Source organism: Agelaius phoeniceus, chromosome 5 (assembly GCF_051311805.1).
Source record: "Agelaius phoeniceus isolate bAgePho1 chromosome 5, bAgePho1.hap1, whole genome shotgun sequence".
Taxonomy (NCBI): Eukaryota; Metazoa; Chordata; class Aves; order Passeriformes; family Icteridae; genus Agelaius; species Agelaius phoeniceus.
The window spans coordinates 48,517,058-48,538,081 of record NC_135269.1 but is presented as its reverse complement, the minus strand read 5'-3'; the positions used below and the strand labels follow the sequence as shown (position 1 = coordinate 48,538,081).

Below are 21,024 nucleotides of genomic sequence, written 5' to 3'. Positions count from 1 at the left end.
GGGCGCTGTCCGGGGGAAAAGAGAGCCGTCCCCCTCCCGAAGCCGTGTGTGCTGTGGCGAGCCCTTGTGTGCCAGCGCCCGCCACCAGTTCCTCCCCAGCCCCCCTTCTTTTCCCCCTCCCGGAGTCAGGATTTCCCCCAAGTGCTGGAGATCAGTAACTTGTATGTTTAATTCATTTCAGAAACACAGGAAAGCAATTTGCCGGCGCGAAGCCTCGGGAAGCCCCGGCCGGCGGTGCCGCTCTCCGCTGCGCTGCCCCGCGGCGGCCGGGCCCGCTGCGCTGCCCCGCTCTGCCCGGGCCCCTCGGAACCAGCGCCGCCCGAGCCGCGCTCCCGGCCCCGCCGCATGCCGCACACCTGGGGCAGTGCCCACGCAAAATCTGCCCCTCTTTCCCCCTCCCCAACCCAGGTTTGTTCAGAATTAAAGTTGCTCCCCCCTCTTTATTTTATTTTTTTTCCTCTGTCCCCTCTCTCGAGCGGTAAATAAAGCCCGTTTTCTTGTCTTCGCAGAAAGTTGCTGCCGTACTAGAATAGAACCCGGGCTTACCTAGTTTGGCAGGGTATGCAAAGTAGGACTGGCTGGATCAATTAGAGAATTATCTATTTATGAAATGTCTAGCTGCAATGGAAAGAGCTGGTACAATTATGAACTGTTGTCTTGACAACTGGGAAGGACTGATTGGATCATTTTATCAGTAGGGTTGCTGATTTCAAAAGCAAACTGCCAAAAATAGTGAGGGACTTGGGCTTCAAAAAAAGGATTTTTTTTTTCTTCTCTGTCTTAGCTAGTAGGGAAAAATGTAAAGGGGGTGGGGAGAGGGAAAAGGGTCTCACCAGGAAAGGTCCGTGATGCAGATTTATTGGCAAAAAGCCAGAGTTGCTATTGTAAATTTCTTCGCCGGTTTCAATGTCAACCCAAGCTCGTATTTGAACCCAGAATCAGGGCAAAAGCATTATCACTCTGTCACTTTGTTGCCAGAAGTGGATTTTTTTTTTTTTTTTGCTAATATTTTACTGTTACATCTGACAGGATTTCACATTTTCTGTAGCCCGCCTTTAGTACGTTGAACTGCCAGACAGAGAAATTAATACCCTGAGTGACTGTATTTTAATTAAGCAATTTCATGCAAATTACAAATTTTAGATTGCCAAATAATATATTGCACAAAAATTGTAGGCTGGCTGATCTGATATGCATGGAGTATTACTCTTCCAGGCGCTGTGCATACATGGGAAAATGAACAAAAATGCTAATTTCCAATCTACTATGCAAACGGTAAAAGATGCCTATTTAGATACATATGCTTTCCTTAGGAAGGGTAAACAGTTCTTTAATTTAATATAGCTGACACTTGAAGATGTGTTTTTCTCTTTTACAAAGAAAATTTTTGCATTGAACAAGTAAATGAGAATTCGAGTAGAAAACATCTTGTTAATGGCGACTAATAAAAACTAATATTGCATGCAATATAATGATATTAAACCTTGTAACTGGTACATAAAGCAAGATAATTCCTATTGTTGCTCTGTCAATGAACATCAAATACGCTCGCATATTAAACACATACTGTCCGACCGGGGATGCTGTTAACCCTGTGTGCGGCCGTTTTCCGAGCACCTGCAAGGCTCGAACGTGACACGCTTTAAGCAGCCCGGACGGGCAATCGCCGCTCCCGGCCCCGGCAGGGCAAGCGAGGAGCGGGGTTCGCCCGCCGGGCGGAGCTGCGGGAGGCGCCGCCGGCCGCTGCCCCCGGGCCCGGAGCCGCCCCGGCAGCGCCGCCGCTCCCCGGCCCGCAAGCCCCGGGCACGGAGCCGCTGCGAGCCGCAGGGCCCCGTGCCCCGCAGGCCACAGCCCCCGCACACGGATCCCTCGGCCATTCTGGCCGCACCGCGAGTTTGCGGGCGTGTGCCGCAGTGGGGGACCGGGGCCGGCAAACAGAGGCGCCACCCGCGAGGGAGCTCCTCTCGGGGCTCGGCCGCTCTGCTCTCTCAGAGGGCGATCCGAGGAATAAGCAGCTACCGCTCCACAAAGCCTCTTACGATAAAACTTCGCACGAGCCCTGGCATCCTCTCCTGAGCCTTTTATCACCGGGGCTACTCACTCGGGTTGAACCATCAGTGTTTGTCCCTGGTTTTGCTTTCTATTTTAACGACTTGATTTCCCAGCACCGCGAATAAACATCAGCGTCTCTGCAGGAATCCGCTGAGGCTTCCCAGATGCTGTACACAATTAACCTGGTTGCAAATTTAGCAGTCCCAAGTACAGTACTTACTATCTTATCTCGAGTGGGTGGGTATACTGGAAACTCCTGAGCATCTTAGCCACATTCAGTGAGTAAGTAGGCTGAACACAAGAGATCTGTGGAGTAGACGGCTGATCTGAATTTTAACCACACTGTAGTTAATGTTTTTCCCTCTTTATACTTTTTTTGTCCTTTTTTTTTTTTTTTCCCCTGGGGTAATGGGCGGGAAACAGATTAAATAACACACACACACAATTACAAAGTATAGATACTTTATCCATGGAACTAGTGTATGCTAAATGTCTTCTCTTTTTCTACCCTCAGGATGTAAACAGTGAGTTCAGGCTTTGTGTAAGAGTCCAGTTGCTCTTTTCACTGGAAAGGGAGGATTGGTTGTTGGGGTAATGCATTATTCACTCTTGGCTGGGTATATTTTACTTTACAAGACTTCTGCTGCTGTTGTTGCTAAGTCCTTCCAAATTTAAATCAGATATGGATTTAGGTTCTCTGAGATATTTATTCATGTTCCATGATAAGAAGAGAATTATTTATTGCCATTTTCATTCCCTGAAAATCATGAAAACAATGAGGACATCTGTGTATTTTTTGTACTTAAGTAATTACAGAATTTGAGTGCATTTTTTACACGAGATTTTAGTGAAAGTGTAACTGTGTCTTTAGTAATTTATGGCAAAGATGTATTTCAGATTGTTGGAAGTAGGCAAAGTCCAGATGTGCCCATGTCAGAAAAACATTTTTCTGCCTTACAGAACATGGGGGTAGGATATGTGAATATCATTTGTAAACAGTGTCAGCAAAAGCTGAGTTGCATTTTCAGTAACACCAAGTGTTCATCCATATTAGGCCAAGCATATTAGCTCCTGAAAGAAGTATTTGTTCCTGAATCATCACACATTCGTGTGGATTTTTTGGGTTTTATCGTCCAAATTCAGCTTCACTGCTGTGATTCATACACTCTCTCTACTTTCAAAGCAGAAGAAATCAACAAGAGCTTTCTAAGCAGAATTTTCCATGAACATCACTGGAGAATCTGTTTAAAAACTGATGGTATCATGTGGCCAATGGAAAGAAGTCTATGAATGTAGAGAAATATCTGGATAAACAATAGTATCCTCTTAAAAAAAAAAACAAAACAACCATCAAGTAGTTTTGCTCTGTCAAACAATTCCTTGCAAATAACACAATCAAAATATCTTGGCAATTTTTCTTCAGAAATATTTTTCTGTTTGTTTATTTTTACTCAATAAAACAATTTCATTTTGGGCCATATAATATTCTGGAAATTTCTCCAGCAGCTGTCAAGCATCTTGTTGGAATGATTTCTGTCTCATTATTCAACCAGCTTGAAGGTTTTCACTCTTGTGGTATTTGGCAGGGCAAATATTTTCAATACCTGCAACTGACCATCTTATTAACTGTGAAAAATTTCACTTGAACAATAAACAGTGTTCTGCCAAAGAATCACAGCAAGTTATTCCAAAGTACATTACTCAATCAAAAATCTTGGGCAGCATTCATATGACCTCTGCCTGCTCTCAAAATGTTGCATTTTTTTTCCTCCAGAATTCTCTATTGAGTAATATGGGTTGGTTTTGGAAAGACAATGAGAGTTTCAGCAAAGCAGTTATTATATTTGGGATAATGATATTCAAAGGGACTCACCTTGCAACCTTTACATGCACAAGCAGTTAAATGTTACTTATATAGGGACAACAGAGACTACTTGTATGTATAAGGTTTGCAGGGTCACACTCAAAGGCTCCAGATAAGACAAAGCATTTAAGAGTAGAAATTGGGTATGTATTTTGCTGAAGAGAGCTGGAGTTCTGATCTGGGGCCGTAAATGACGTGGTGGTGGATGGTCCTGGAGCTCAAGGCTTTTGTAGGAGTCCTAGTTTGTGTTTTCAATGCCAAATGAACAAAGTATTTGGAAAAAGGGGATATGTGAGAAACAAGAAGATAGAAATGTATCAAAAGGTGAATACAGAAGAGTAATAAAGACCTTACTTCCAGGTCTTTCAGTTAGGCTTCTCCAGGGTTAAGGAAAGCTAAAAAAGATGCTAAGCTTCTTGTACAGCTCCTATACACTAGGATTTCTTTCAAGGAAATTTTTGCCATTGACATCAAAGTTTTCCACAGAAATAATTTGTTTGTAAAAACTTTTCCTAGGACAGAATCTCAGTTTCAGGAGAGGACTTCAGGACTGGAACAGAAAGAGCCTTTCATCATACTGCTTTGCTATAGGCAGACCAGGGCACCATCTGATCTACAGATGCCCTAATCCCCATTGGCTAATCTGTGCTGCACTGTCTCTCTCCCTCTCTATCTTTTTTTTTTCTTTTTTTTTTTTCTTAATGGGAAACAATTTTATTTTATTTCCTTGAGGAGCCAAAAGTTTTCAGATAATTTCAAATGTTTCATGCAGAGGAATTCCTACTTTCCTGCCAGCCTTTCCATATATGACTTGGAAATCTGAAGGAACTTCATGCTTGCATAAAAGGTTCCCAAAAGGATAAGATTTGGCCGCTGGGAAGCTGACAAAATATTTTGCCAATTACTTTATTTTTTAATGATTAAATTGCTCAAAGGTTAACAAATTGGGATATAGCTTTTTCCAAATTAATAAAGAACGAACAAACAAAAAAACCAAACCAAAAATTACCAAAACACCAAAAAAAAAAAAAGAGCATTAATTTGTCCTGTATTGCAGAAACAGTTTGCACCATAAGGTCAATATTCCAAATCTGTTATCTGGGGATGTATTACTTAGCCATAAACATTAATTCAGAACTGCAGTGAGGCATAGCAGTGTATCAAACTTGACCGCATCCTTGGATAATTTGTAAATGACAGAAAGGCAATCAAAAAATACAATTAATTTTTGCCTCTTTCAATTCAAAAGGAAACTCCCACTGTTTGAGCACATAGCCTACATTACTGAAGAGCTTACTTGTGCTATCTAAGTAGCAAAACAAATAAGAATTAACTTTTTCCTCTCCTGGAAAGGGAGGGACTCAGGGACTCAGACTGATGTATATCTACTATGTTAAAAAAGCAAACATTTATATAGTTGCATAGATTCTGAATAAAATTCAGTTGTGGTGAAAGCTATTGCATCCCCTGATGATGTCAATAGAGAGACAATCCTGCTCACCCTGCCTTTAATGTCTGTGTTTAAGAGCTAAAGAAACAAAAAATAGTATTAGGCATTATAAACAACCAGGAGATAAGAAACACCCAGGAGCTGAGATTTTTTGCTGTTGGTGGATGGAGAAAACCCAGTGTGTGTGCTGTGTTAGCTCAAAGTATGTCTTTAATCATGCACTGGAACATAGATAGAAACTTCTTCCTGGAACACTTATCTGGAAACATGGTAAGAGGCACAGGCTCTTGCCATTGTTTCCAAAATACAGAATGCCAAGTGGGAGAGTGCCTCAGCCCTAGGAAGCCCAGTAGCATCTTGGCATTAGAAGCTCTCCCTTAGTTATGCTAAAGGGAGAGTTCCTGAAACTAGAGCTCTGCCTGGCCTGGTTCCTTCTGGGCATCCTTCCACTTTGGGGAAGGTGAAACATGATCCCCATGGATGACAGCATTCCTCCAAGCAGATTGCAAAAGCTGCCCTGCCTGCTTAGGCTATGAAATGGCTGGAAGCCTTGGAAGAGATGCAAACCAGGGAGCAATAAAACTCTGACTAAGCTTCACATCTAGGCTGCCAGGTAGGAGGGGACTCTTTGGAACCCATGCTCAGAAGCAAGAGACAAGGGACGATTGGGTTTTTCCTCTCTTTGCTGCAAGGACATGTTGCCATTGAGTGCTGTCTTTCTTAAGTCATCTTGCAGCCATCTGGCTGAAATACTGTAGGGTTTGGGGGTTTTTCCACATAACTGGCCCCTAGTCATTCTGAAGCATCAACATCATTTCCTTCTGTTCAGCTATTTGTTTCTTATTCAGCTAGGCCAATGCTGGAAATCATGTTCACGCAGATTTTCCTTCTTCTTTGATATCATCATTCAAAGTTCCACTCTGACGAAATGCTAAAAAATGAACAGAGCTTCCACCAAAGACATACATTTGTATGCTTTTTGAGATATAATTCATGGCACCATATGGCATTATCCTTACCACAAAGATGATTCACTGCTGTGGGAAATAAATACCAGTGTTCAAAAATATCTTGCCTGACTTGTTGAGAAGTAACTCCAGGCCCTGAAAATTCCTTCACATCACACTGCACAAAAGGAGGCATTATGTTACTGATATGGCTATGGGTCTAGGTGAGAGGGAAAAAAGGAAAGATAGATTGTTGGAATAAGGATCTGTCTAACATATAACACCTGCACACACACAAGTCCCACACCTACTACCACAGAAGTAAGTGACTGAGAGAGGAGCACTTATCTGAGCAGTGAAGACAGAAGTTGGGGAAAAGTGATTGCAGCAAATCCCATGGCAAAGCAAGATACCACTTTTGATACTATTACTGATTAAACACTGTCAGCTCCTCTGCAAATTCCTGGTAATGTCAATGGCTCTGTAGTCAGGCCATAGGTCCGAGAATTTCAGAGAAATAGTGGTGCAGTAAGACCCACTGTTCTGAGCCCACCATAACATCTGTGCTTTTCACAGATTTAATTTATTTTGCTGTTTTAAACTTCTCTCTGTTTTTCCACTGTCTAAATAAAAAAAATATTTTTAAAAGTGATAAAATGGAGAAGGAAAGAACAGAAAGATATGGAAAAAGAAGGTGGGGGGCAAGAAGATGACCACCTGCACTTTTTATATTGCCATTACTGTTGAAAACAGCAGCATTTGGCATCACACAGAACATTTCTGTCATTATGTTTTTCACTGTACTTGAAGACTGTTTCAAAAAAATGTTTCAGATTAAAATGTCAATGTTTGTGCTCAACTGGGCCCAGGTCTATGGGTTTAGAAGTATTTTTCCATGGATTCCTGATCTCACATTCTTCATTCTGCATGGCTGCAAGTCATGCCTCGTAAAGGTGAGAATGTGGCATAACTGTGCAGACTTTAAACCACAGTTCTTTCTGGTATGCTTTTCAGTTTTATGTATAGCCAAATGTATGGCCAAATTCTAGTTACTTTGGTTGGTTCCATGGGTTGACCCAACCCGACTAAGGGAAATTTAACAGAATCTGGGCTTCAAAGTAAAATACACACAATTTGAAGCACAATTGTATTCATAAAAGCTGAAATAATATGTTTGCTCCATTCAGGTGACTTTAACAGAAAGTTACCTTTATATTATTTTTAATTAGTATATTATTTATAATTAATTAAAAATATTTTATAAAATATATTATTCTTAGATGTATAACATTTATATTAAAATAAAAGAGTTTCAAGATATTTAAAAGTTCAATCAGAGAGTAACATATTATAATGGATAGCAGACTTCATAGTGGTTTTTGTATTTTAAAACCTTGTGTAACCATATAGCATTTGATGAAGAAAGCTATTTCTGCCTATACTGCAGAGTACTGATGCAGTTACTGTTGCAAGCAAAGTGGAATGTTATCAGAGCTACAGACTAAAACCTTGAGTGTTTCCATCAGTGTTTCTGTTGGCATGTAAACTGCAGTCATTTCTGTGATGAGAAACAAAAGACAAAAATGGAGTATTTTTGAAGCGTACCAATGAGTTTTTAACACTTAGAAATCTGTTATAACTTTGCAATGTTACATTATTTTATAGCCTTTAAAATACTCATTTTATTAGTAATACCTTAATCATCCTTTGTGAATGAATGGAATCAATATCAAACAAAATGAGATTTCATATGACACTTTAATTTCTCTTTTTATGTTTGAGCCTTCATTGCTTTTTACTTTTCTAGTTTCTAATCAATTTCCCCCAATGCTTTCCTCAATTTTGGGAATGGAACATTAAAATAATTTCATATTTAATTAAATTATAAAGCCCCAGTAAGAACTTAACACCCAATAAATAGAATCTAAATAAAGCAGTTATTGCTCAAAGGTAATTTTTATGTATTTCTCGTGAAATAGATGATGGTGTATTTTTGCTGGCTTTCAGTGCAAATCTTTTGCATAATCACAAAGTAAAACAATCTATCTTTAAGATTCATTTGTGATTCAATTTTAATATGAATTGTTAAATTGTTATTTCCATTTGCCTTTAATTCGTGCCTTTTTGAACATCTTTGCTGCAACAAGTTGCCATTGCTGTTTGTCCAAATGACAGCATTGCAGGAGTGGTAATTGCAGAACAGATGAGAAAATTACCTATAATACCTCACCTACACACTTCCCTAATTTCCAAATTAAACTCAGTCCTGTATCTTCTCTGTGGGAAATCTCTAGTCATTTTGAGCCTTTCTTCACTACACACACTGCTGGCCCTTCTCTCAGCTCCCTTCACTGCTCCTGTGCTACCTGAAAATGAGTGCTATTCTTCTGCATTCCTCCCTGTGTCACATATGACACTTCACAAATCCCACTGATCTTTCAGCTTTTTTTGTCGAGATACAGATTTCCCCATCTTTCTTTCACAGGTCACAGGATTTTGAGCTTCTCCTTCACTGAAATACCTTGTCACAAAGACAGCATGGCCACCCTTTTTTCTCACTCTGCCTCCAGGCCCTCCTTATGGCCTGCAACTGTGGTCTCTGAAGCAATGCCTGAGCTGGATGTGGAGATTTACATGGAAGGTGAGCATTTGCTCTTATTCTTTTCTAAAAATTTATTTTAGCCCAATGAAATGCCATCTTGGAACCCCTCTTTTGCTCCCATGAGTTTTCTGTGTAGGTGGGATCTCACTTTGAGGCTACAATGCACCTTCCTTTTCTTCTGAGATGAGGAAGAACCTTTGTGTTCATTCTGCCCAACTTTCATGCTGCCCACTTCACTGATGAAGCTAAGAGAGGAAGGAACCTGCCATGAGAAGTTTCTTCATGTTTATCTTCTCTTTGTTTGTAGCTGGCCTTGAATGATAGGAGGTGAATAGCTTCTCCTGGCTCAGAGAGGTCACTGCAGAACGCCGTGAATGTTCTCCACTGGCAAAAGGGAAGAGATTTTCTCTAAAGCTGCCTATATTACTCCTACTTTGTAGAAAAAGAGGGTTTTACTCTATGATGCTGCATTACCACCCCTTCAATAAAATTTGAAAATCTGCAAACTTCCTAATCCTTGCACAAGCACTTAGCCATGAGGTTTTTACTGCTACTAATAGGAGTCTTTCAGCTAAATCTCTACATGTCTCTGTAATTACCTACACAAGAAGTAATGTTCTGTAATACCATTCAATCTCTATTTTCATGTCATGCCACAGTCTAATATTCCTCAGCCCATAGCAAATATGCCTTCAGAAAATAGCCTGAGATAGGACAAAATAAGATCCACGTTCAAGTGAGAAGCACTCAGTGAAACAGACTCCTGTCTAGTGACTTGATACGCCAGACCAGAAGGATATAAAAAGTGCAGGGATGGTTTGTGCCAGATACAGTCTCTGGTTGGAAGATTTGGTTCTAAAAACCCATGGGAAAAAGAACTTGTTCTATTCATTGAATGGAAAAAAGCCAAGATATTTGAAATAAAATAGAAACTATTTGAACTATATCTACCCTTCACTTTATTTCCAATCAAGCTTACCACTGGATGTCTATAGAACAAACCCAAAACACACAGAAAAGTGAAATGTACAGCCCAAATTGGAGAAGCAGCTTATAGGAAAGGCACTGATTTGCAATCTTCCTTCGGTCTCACAGAGCTTTCTACATTGTAGGAGATATTACAGTGAGCTTCAAAAGCCAGCCTAGAGAGCAGGTTTTTAGTTCCAGGGTCTCCTTAACTTTCCTTGTTTCATATGGGATACAAGAAGCAAGATGACATTTGTTCTAAAATGATTGACTGAGGATTTCACTGGAGGTCTTTTGCAATTGACCTTCGGAGAGAAAAGCAGAGAGATTTGAAACGACAGAGCAGGAAATCTTTTCCTACCCATCGTCCACTTACATGGGACTGCCTGTGAGTGGGTGAAACAGAGGTAAAACAAATTAACAGTTTGCAAGAAAGTTATAAGTCAGAAAAGTTGCTTTAGCTGTACATTGAATGACCTTTTAAGAGACAACCCATTCCCACAAGATAGAGCACTTTGTACCAACTCATGGAACAGCAGACATTAAATCAGTGCAGAAAGATTAAAAAATATTAAATGACAGTAAATGCTAATCCACAAGCATCTGTGGAAAATGGACCTTCACAAACTGAATTTACATACTTATAAGTTTGGTTAAGAACCATAAGAATTTAAAAAAATGCAAGCTTTATAAGTTACTTGACTTCACAATATCCTGAGACTTTCTAAAGTTGCAAGCAAAGGCATAGATAAATAAATAATCTTAAATAATAAATAATATTAAGCCCTAACAAATAAGAAACATTGCCTTGATAATGTCAGTGGTACAAAATAACCAACTACATTGCCTAATTTTTCAGATAAATAAAAAAATGTGTTTTGAAATGGCTAAATATGAATTCATACACATGAGAAAAATGCAGACCATACCTAGAGAATGAGAAACTTCTCCAAGAGAAAAAATTACTGTGAAGGTTGGTGTGTTATTCTATCTGCATCCTGGATGTTTCACATTGCTATATTTTCCTTTAGAGGGTTAATAGGACCCTCATTTACATATGTTGTAACTTAAGAAGCAGAAGTTGCACTTTGTAGCATATCACAACTATTTAAATATTTGTCCAGTTCAGCTTTCTAAAATTAAGGAAATGTGTTGGAAAATTAGAGAAAAACCTGGAAAATGAAATTGAAAAATATATCTTCCAGCACAAGGTTCAAGAGACACTGTCAACTTAATTTATCAAGAGATAAATTAATCACAGTCCTTAAATACCTACATGGGAAACAGAAATTTCATAATAAGATGGCTCTTCAACAGAGCTAACAAAAATGTAATAATATCCAATAGCTTGAAATTGAACCTTGACAAAATTAGGCTCAAAATTAGGTGCATTTTTTTTAACAGTAATGGTACTGAGCCACTACAATAATATACCAAAGACTTCCATAGATTTTTCAAGGAACTTTTCAATAACATTCTATTGTAAAGGATTGGATATATTTCAAACATTGTTTATCTCAGAAAAATCCATCAGCCTTTTTTTAGCAGGTCATCCTGTGTTATCAAACCAATACCCATGAGCTGTACATTTTGTAGAACTCATGAGAAGGACCCAAATATTTTTATGTTTAAAAAATTAGTCTTCTAGGACTAGTAATGATAGCTGCAGATTGTACATGGACTTTAAATTTCAGATAAATTCAAGCAAAACATTTCAAGAGGTAGCTATGAAGTAGCTGCCTGAATCACTTGATATGCAACAAAACAGGAAAACAATGTAGGATCTTGTCTTAATGCCACATACAGAAAGCAGACAAACAAACTGACTAGATGTTTCTTTATTGACAGCAAAATCTAGTGTGGTAATTCAGATAATGAATATCCATGTGTTTTTCCTCTGACTTAGGGCCTACTATCAGATGTTTCTAACTAAGGAGCTCCAAAATTATATAAGAGCCCAGGCTGTTATAAAGAATTATTTTGAAGCATCAAGAGAATGATGGTTTTTTGCCTAATGGTAAAACATGTATTTCTACTGGTGAAACCAGATGAGCTCCAAAATAGCACTTAGATGCAAAAACCCCCCACAATTAAATCAAATTCAGACAATTAAGATCGTGACCTCCAAAACCACCCCACCTGTTATCAGATCTGAGAGGCTGCAGATAACTCCACTTTTTTTTCAAAAAAAAGTCATTAAGTTTGAGGAATTCTGCTAGGTTCACGATTGCTGCCGTTCTCAGAGGGAGCACAGCACCACAGCACTAGGTAACTGTCCCCATCTTTAAGGCCATTTCAGTTCAAAAATCTGCTCTGAGGATTTTACTGTGACTTTATAGGAGATGTGGGTTTAGTTATCTTGAAATGGAGAATTCATCTCAGGTTACCCACCTCTTACATGGCTGCTCTAACAACAGGCTATTGTACAAAAGACTGTTTATTTTCCTAAAGAATTGAAAATGTCTGTCACTTATAACTGAAGGCCTGACCCGGTTACCAAATCACACTGTGTGCATCTGGCATGAGAATCCCAGCCATGCAGAAACTCCTTAATCCTGGACAAAGACACCATCTTGAATAACTCTTTGTTATTTTATATTAGGGAGCTAATTAACATTTTCCGTTCACTCCCTCGCGTCCTCACCCAAATCAGATGTGCAGAATATCGTGCATCCCAGAGTTAAGTACCCAACTCCTCATTTGACACAAGAAATCTCTGAATATCATATCACTATGTCCCACTAGGACTCTACTACATCTTATGTGGTGAGATAGGTCAGAGCATATCAAGACAAGCTGGCCAGCAAGGGCTGCCTTGAGAGAGTGGGAAAAGAAAGAAAACATTTGTTGGAATGTATCAAAGAACTGATCTACATTGAAAAAAAAAACAACAAAACAAACGAAGCTCACACAAAACCAAACAAACAAAAAACTCACACACTCTTTTTTTTTCCTTTTGTTAGGTAAGTTTTATTCAGGATCATCTGCTCCCCATCCAATTTGCCACATCAGGAATGAGGAGGTTTAAGGGTTTATTAAACTAGCCTACTAATATGGTTGCTGGAAGAGAAGGTTCTGTTTCAAAAAAATCTGAATCAGATCAAAAGAATAATGGTAAAGCACCCTTTCCTAATCATGCCAAATCAAGAGCAAGATTCCAGCAATAACTACAGAAATCAGACCAATGTCATACTGATTTAGAAAATGGAAAAGCTAGAGGAAATTGGGTAAAAAAGAGGATATGATTTCTAGGAATCATGAGAAATTCTAGTCAATCTTATAAATCCAACCTAAGATATTATAAAAATATAACAATTTTAAGCTTTATATGAACACTGGAGGAATTCATACTCAAGGTAAAAGGCAAGACTTAAGAACTCAAGAACAAAGTAAGCCATAAGTTTTCTTCATCTCCTGATTCACCAGTTTTAATTAGGAACTGCAGTTCCAAGTAAGAAATGAGAAAAAAAAATACTGGAAAAGGTAATAATTTAATCAGTATAGCAAACTGAATTTTTAAAAATTTCACAGGAGGTGAGTCTCTCTTCCAGTCAGATCACTCAGTATAAGAAAACACTATATTGTTGTTTGGATAAAGGAGCAGTGGAAACTTGGTGCTAGACCAAGATGAGAATTATTTTATATGGTCCTTTTCCAAGGGAAAGCTGCAAAGTTTTAATGTAGGAGTTTCTCCAATGAAACATACAGATACTTCAAAAGTATGTACATTATATGTCAACTATGCACAATTGTTTTAAAGTATTTTGTGAACTGTTTTGCCTTTTCTTCATGTCATAAATTCCCACTTCATTGTAACTGCAAATATATAAAAGATAACCATCAACCAAAACATCTTCCTATGAGCTACACAGTTTTTAACACTTTTACTTCCTAGAAAAATAAAGTACTTTTGTTTATGACAGCCCTTTTTTTGATACAGACTTTGTTCCACAGCAGAAGACTTTTGAGGGACTTCGGAATTTTTCATGAAGTGGAAAGTTTGCATCCCAATCAAAAGTGGGAGTTAAGGATTTGCTGCATTCTGGTATTCTGGGCGTGTCAGTTTACTGGGCATAAGTGGTCCATTTGTGTATTTGGTATTCTAATTTGCTGACATAATGTATGCATATAATGTCTTTACCTTGAATGGATATGGTAAAAATAAGAACAAGGGGGGAGTCACACAGAGATAATTCAACTTTTAAACTGCTGCAGGGGCACCACTGAGTGTGCTGGAATCGCTCGAGGCAGTGGAACAGAGAAATCCAGTCCAGCTCTAGAGACCTGACATGCCCAGAAAGAGGGGCTGGAGCCATGTCAGTGCCACATATGGGCCAATGCATGGATGCCTTGGCAGGGCTGATTAATCCAGGCAGAATTAATGTGGCCACCTCATTTCTGATGTTTGAACTGGCTCTGCGGACAGCGCCATTGCACTCAGTTCTCCTCAGATTTGTGTGAGCAGTCCAATAACCCCTAAAGCAGCATTGCTAGGAACTGTCATAATAGGTTTCTTCCACATTATTAAGAACAGATAAGGAGGCCCCTTTATGCTTTGCAAGTCTATTAGTGAAAGTTGAAAAACTGTTTTGCAACTGGTATGAAAATATTTGAAGTGGTCTTGACCAGTACAAGAAAAATTACTCTGCACCAAACAAAAAAACTCTTGCTTTTATACTATTGCCCTTTTACCTGAGGAGAGCAATATTTGAAAATGGTTGAGATCCTGAAATACAGGTAATGTGTAATGTACAGCCCCAAATTAGTCCTGGCAGAGAAGCATGCAATCTTAACTGTATGCAATACTCAGTGGATGAACAGCACAGCCATCAGAAGACAGGGCTGGCACATACAGTGTCCTGCTTTGATGAAAATGTCTATTGCTGTGCTCTGTGCTAACTGCAATTTCCTAGAGACTGGAATTTTTATGCTAGATAGATCACACTGTTAGAGTTCAGTTGGAAGCTTATAAAGTCCTGGGTTGCCAAGGCCACGTCATCATTCAATTGCTTTGCCATCTGCTAATATCTGTCTATGACAATCCCAGGTGAATTCCTAAATATAGTAATGATCTGAAAACTTGTGGCCATGTTTCTTCAATGAGAGAAGACTGAACCAGAACATTTTGGTAAAGAACCTCATAACTCTGAATAAGTAAAAAAAAAAAACAAAAAATAACAGTGATAATAATAACTGTGTGGCCTTATTTACAAAATAATCCAAATAAAATATAAAAATATTGAAAATTTTATCCCAGAATTATTTTTCCTGATGGCCTGCCATAGAATGTGGAATAGTGATATAGCTTGTCTTAAAAAGGGGGAATGTAGACTGATATAAATATACTTGAAGGACTTGAACATGCAGGAAGAAAATAACTGTTTCCTCTCACTAGCCAAAGTAAGAGGAGAATCTGTCTGCTACTGCTTGTGAAAAGTGCAACTTGGCTGTCTTAATTACCAAAAAATAGTCAATCTGAAGCTGTAGGAATCAGTCTCCATTTGACAGCACAATTAACTAATTGCCTTATAGCATTCACTTCTGTTTTGTTGAGTACCTTCCTTGGAACGGTGGGGATGCTCCCTACATTCCGACCACTTGAGAACAGCTTCTGGAGCTCCCTGGAGAGCCCCTGTCCTTGTGGTCAGGTATAGAGGGAGCCAAACATGGGAGAGAACTTCCCAGAGAGAGGGGATGCAGTTCACTCTGGGAAGAGAGGCAATGGCATAGAGCAGCAAGGCTGCCGCTTAAATCTCTTCCCCTGTCAGCAGTTCCATTAATGATTTTGAGCCTTTCTGGAAGCCTGCTGAAGCCGATGGAAGCCCTCTTCATGAGTTCATTGTTGTTTGGACTGGTGTCTCGAAATCCCTTTCATGTCCTAAGCTCTCATTGGAAGACTTTTGATGCTGTTTTATCAGATTATCTGCTTCACTTTTTCTTGGAAAAAATTAGGTGTGCCTTTTGCTGTGTGCTGTAAACTTCTTATGTGAAATGAAATCCAGAATACTTATTTTTTTAGCAAAGGAAATATAGTTATGAACCAACTCAAAACAGCTTCTGAGGCTTGTTTCTGTTTTTTTAATATAATTTATAACATTTTAAAATTTGCTTTAAGTTTGATTCCCAAAATTACACTTACTCTCCTCTAAAAATTGCCATTGTTCTTTGGCTATGCTTATAGTGCAAAATTATTCACTCCGTTTCTGGTTAGAAAAGCTGGAATGAAATGATCTTTCAGAACAGTGTACCTTTTTTATGTTTCCAGTATTAACTAACCACTCAGGGTGTGATCTTTTTGAAATCAGAGGATTTTCTATTATACAGGAGTGGAAATATTTAGCTTCTCTCTCCTCTCTCAGAAAACAAACCACATCCTGGAAAAAGAAATGTTTTACACAGAATTTATACATGATAAGAAATTCATTCCACAAGTGGAGTAAGACCTTTTAAAGACCTTTATCTACCTCACAGAATAAATCTGATATGCCTTACAAACCATTATGTGATCTCTTCCTCTCATTGCATGCAGATGCAGCTCCCTCTCCTAAGTGCTAACACCGTAATTTCCATTCCAGTGATGAAATTGGGTGTGGAAGGGGAGAAGTTTGTTCTAATGCACTTGTATATGATTACATACTGGATTGTAAAAATGTAACATTTAGTTTGCTTCTTCTAATAAGCTTTTCAAAGCGTAATAAATCTGAGTATCTTAAAACATCTGTTTGCTCTGGAAGATCAGTCAGTAGGGTTGGGCATCCTGCTGGTGGGGCTGCTGAGACTGTTTAAAGAGCCTGGTTGATACTTGCAGTGCATATTACAAAAGAGCTATTCTTTAGAAAACTTTTGATTTGCACAGCTTGCAAACACAGGATCTTGAGATTGAGCTTTATCTGTGCAAACTATTTCTCTAGAAGTTCTTCTGGAATTTTTCTTAACAAAGTGTATCAGAGATGCTTGAAAGGCAAGACCCTATCAGCAGTATAAGATAAAAAAAAAAATCACACAGCCTTTCTTTTGTGCTGTGTCTGAATGGGGCTTCTGGCACTTCTGATTAAGGGGCATCTTGCCAGGTGCAGAAGGTTCAACAGGGTTGGCCCTCAACATATAACTGCTGTGTGCCCCCAGAGAACTTACATCCTGACAAGCACTGGTCAGGGCAGATACCAGTTGCATTTATTTCTGCATTGCAAAACCTTATGCTCTAAAGCAACCTTAAAGTGCCTCTTGTTTTTTATGATGAAATACAATCTGATGCAGTACCCAGTAAGGCAAACTTAATCCAGCAAAAAGATTCCATAATAAAATCTTTCAGAGCCAACCACTCACACTGTAAAGCCCCTCTGGAGTTGTCTGATGATACAAATCAGCCATAGCAGAGCAGACACTGCTGACCATGGAGTTTCTACCCAGAGCATCTGCAGCATTTTGCCTCCCTGGCTCTGCTTAAGTAGACAATGTGATGTGGTGGAAACCAGTTTTGTGAACATAAAAAGTGAAGCTCACAATTTTTTTGAGTTCATATAGGCATTCACACAAAGGAAAGAAATTAAATAGACAATTTCAAAGTTTTTATTTTTCCAAAATTATATGTATTGCTTGTCAGAAAACTTGACAAACAACAGCACATTTAATGTTATGGAGGTAATTCCCACAGCTTATTGTTTTGTATTTCTAGGTCAAAATCAGCACCACAAATTTTTTAAAACCAATCAGGCAGAAAAATAAAGCTTTTTGTCACATACTTGTATTATAAAACATTCTTCCTACACTTTTTAATGCATAAAGATGACATTTTGATGATTTTATAGAGGGCTTTGGGGCCACCTTTATTTCACATTTATTTTCATTTATTTATTTTGGTGGTTCTTTTAAATGCTGTATCTAAAAACCTTTCATGTGAATTCTAGAAATTTGTGAGTTAAAGGACAATCAAATATTTCTGAAGCTGGACAGTAGCAGTTAAGATACACAAAAAAATTTGGGAAAGGTTTAATTCACAGCACTGAGAAGGTTAAATAATGCACTTGTTTATCTAAAACAAAATTATCCTAATTTGCTAAAGATACCAAGAAAACATGTGATGTAGGAAAAGATGTATTTCCAGGGAACTGTAGTGGAGGTCTAGTAGAACCTAACTCCATTAATTTCTGCCCTGTGGCAGTGGAGGGAGTTAGAGTGGGTTTGGAGATGTCCTGAGTTCTACCAGAGCAAATAAAAAAACCCAGAACCCTGCAAATTCCTCTGCATTTCCCTAATTTTCACTGTGTTCCAGAGCAAGTGAGATAGTGAAAGGTGCGGTTCAAAATGATAGTGGGAACAACCCAAACTTTATAATTAGGATAGCACTGAAAACAGGCTTACTTGATTTCCCTAGCAGAACTTGTGTAAACACCTCCCAAAACAATTACTGCAAGGTGTTTTTTATCTGGACTCTGTTGAAGCAGAGACAAGAGAAAGGCAGATGGATATAAATAAAGCAAATCAATATTTCAGGATTTTCAATATGAGTATCCTAACTCAGTTCCCAAATATCAGTAGTAAAAGAAAACAACTGCTTATCAGAGTCCATGGGATGTAGCAGATTGTTTTCCGAACTAGACTGGCTCTTGGGCTGTTTTCATGAATTTAAATACAATTATAAATGTGGATGCTATGATTTTTCTTGCTGGTTTAGATTGGTACATAACTTGAATGTATATATTTGAGAAATTTCCTTTTCTCAAGGCAGGGAAATAAGACTGTTGCTTTTCTCTTATACCAAGCAGATCAATAGATACACTGAATAAAGCTTGTGTGAAAAGAGAATCAGCCCTGATTTTCAACAATACTTATAGCTATAGACACAGTAGCTGCAGGAAATCTGCCTCTTTGACTCTTCAATTCTAGTCTCTAATACACTCTCTCTGATGGCACCATGACAATTTTCTGAAGTAGATCCCTGAGACCTTGGGTCATTAGGTTTACTTTACTTTGTATGGTTTGTCTCAAATGTGAATTCAGGTTGTTTCTCAGGTGTACCACCTACTCCTCCAGAGGAGCAGTGGGCTACCATGACAGCTGAAACACTTCCCACCCCAGTGAAGCTTATTGAAAAATGTTCCCCTGACATGTATCACCTATTTAATCAGTCAGGGAATGTTGTGCGGAACAAGCTTTCTTAGATTATTTCTGTTTAGGAATAAAATGATAAAGCATTTTTCCTTGTGCTATTTCCAATTGGAAATACCATAAGGAAGCATGATTCTTATTATATTTCCTATTTGTCTAAGTGTATTCCCATGCCAAGGGAACAGATGAATCAAAAGGCAGGCAATACCCCAGAGTTTTGATGCAAGCAAATGGCAAGTAAGAGCAAATTACTAATCTACTTTCTTCTTTAACTTTTTTCTTTCCCCCTCAAAACAGAAAATAGAATTATGGCTCAGGAAGCCTCTAGAAAGCCTTATTCATCTTTTCTGACAACAATCTGCTAACTAACTTACGTAAATATGAACACTTTATGCTTTCTAACATAGCTCATTGAAATGGAAAACCCAGACTCTGACTGATGATAATTTGCCCTGTCCTTGTGTATTTGCTGTAAGACTCAGTATGATGCTATGTTATTTCACTTTTTCTTTATTCTCATCTTAATAAAAACTTCTTCCTCATGTAACCAGTATAAGTAGGGCAAAGCTCTTCTAATATGCACCAAAGCATAAACTATTCTTCAAATGACAGTTTACCCCAGGGCATGGAAGGGAAAGGGAGCATCCTTTAGCTCCCGGGTGTTGCCCATGATGGATACAGCCTGGGCTCCCTCCTCATCTAGACAGGACTGACAGTAACAGAGGTAAACATTTCTGCGGGAAAATGGTGCTTTGTGTGTGGACAGTGTCAATGCGTTCTTCCTGGCACTTGTGCCTCGTCAGGGTTATCACACTGTCTAGCAGACAAAATGCCAGATGAACACACAACCATGAATTCAGGAAGCTGATATTGCATGCACTATGGGTGCTCGGAAGTTTTGGGTTTTTTTCTCCAAGAAATTATTTCTAACTAAAAGTGTCAATATTGCTGTCCTTTCTGAGTCTATCTGTGGTTAGAGGGAGATACACTTTTTTCACTCCAGGTAATTTCTGAATCAACTTCAAAAATCAAAGAAAAACACTTCCATTGCCACATAAAGGAGATTTTGAGTTTTGCATAATCCGGATTTGTTTTGGGGACTGGTGGTGAGCAGAGGGGGAAGAATGTTTTCCTTTACGAAGGTCATTAAATTATTTCTATGTCATAATGTTATTTTATGTCTAATACTAAAGATATTTGTTGCTTGTAAAGGGCTATTTTCCATTTTCTCTTTCTCACATTTCCTAGTGATGAAAACAATAAGGTTGTTAAGTAGGTATAATGAAATATGCTTAGCCATATTTTGGTTTCAGTAGTTAGACTTTTTTTTTTTTCTTACCAAGACGACTTATCTGGACAGTATTTTAAAATTGACAACATTTTCCTGCATAAAAATTGTGCTTGAAAAAGCCAGTTTTACAAAACAATGGGTACGTAACAAAGGGAGAAACTGAGGCAGAGGGCAATATAGGATTTGTAATTAATTAATCTCAGTCACAAAATCTTAAATTCTTTCTGACTTAATCAGGGTTCAGACATGAATTTGTTACAGAGAAACCAACAGGTACCAGATTTCTCTGTAGTCTAATTTGAGTAATTTTTTTAATTAAAAGGAGTACAAAAGTACCAAATGATAAAATGCCAGGAATAATTATGATTGCCATAACGGTGTCTGCAAGTTTTACAGTAGTAGGGCCCTGAATACTTTGTCTCTTTTAGGTATTCTTATAGTTAAAAACAATGTGTATACCAATAATCCTTTTTATTACATTTTAAGATTCTGGCATGGGAAAAAAAAAAAAAAAACAAAGGAAAAAGCAAAAGTAACTTGTCACTTAGTAATTCATGTGGAAAGAGACCTAGCCTACAAGAGGACATTATTGTCAGCTGAATGAAAGAGATTAAATTGATAAGAAAGAATAGAGGTCTGTTTCCTTCATTGTCTTGGAAAATACATTTGTTAGGCAGCTTTCCAACACAGAAAAGAGAATAAGACACTTCCTAGGACAGAAAGATTAGTGGTTGGAATAGCAGT

At 38.4% G+C, this 21,024-nt stretch overlaps 1 long non-coding RNA gene across 1 annotated transcript in view; it reads left to right on the top strand.

Annotated features, from left to right (window-relative positions):
• LOC143694155 (uncharacterized) overlaps positions 1-9,902 on the top strand; it is a 24,176-nt gene extending 14,274 nt beyond the window's left edge. The window contains exons 2-3 of the long non-coding RNA XR_013182451.1: positions 8,799-8,954; positions 9,223-9,902. This is a non-coding gene — a long non-coding RNA (uncharacterized LOC143694155). The remainder of the gene's footprint in view (positions 1-8,798; positions 8,955-9,222) is intronic.
• The last annotated feature ends 11,122 nt before the right edge of the window (positions 9,903-21,024 follow it).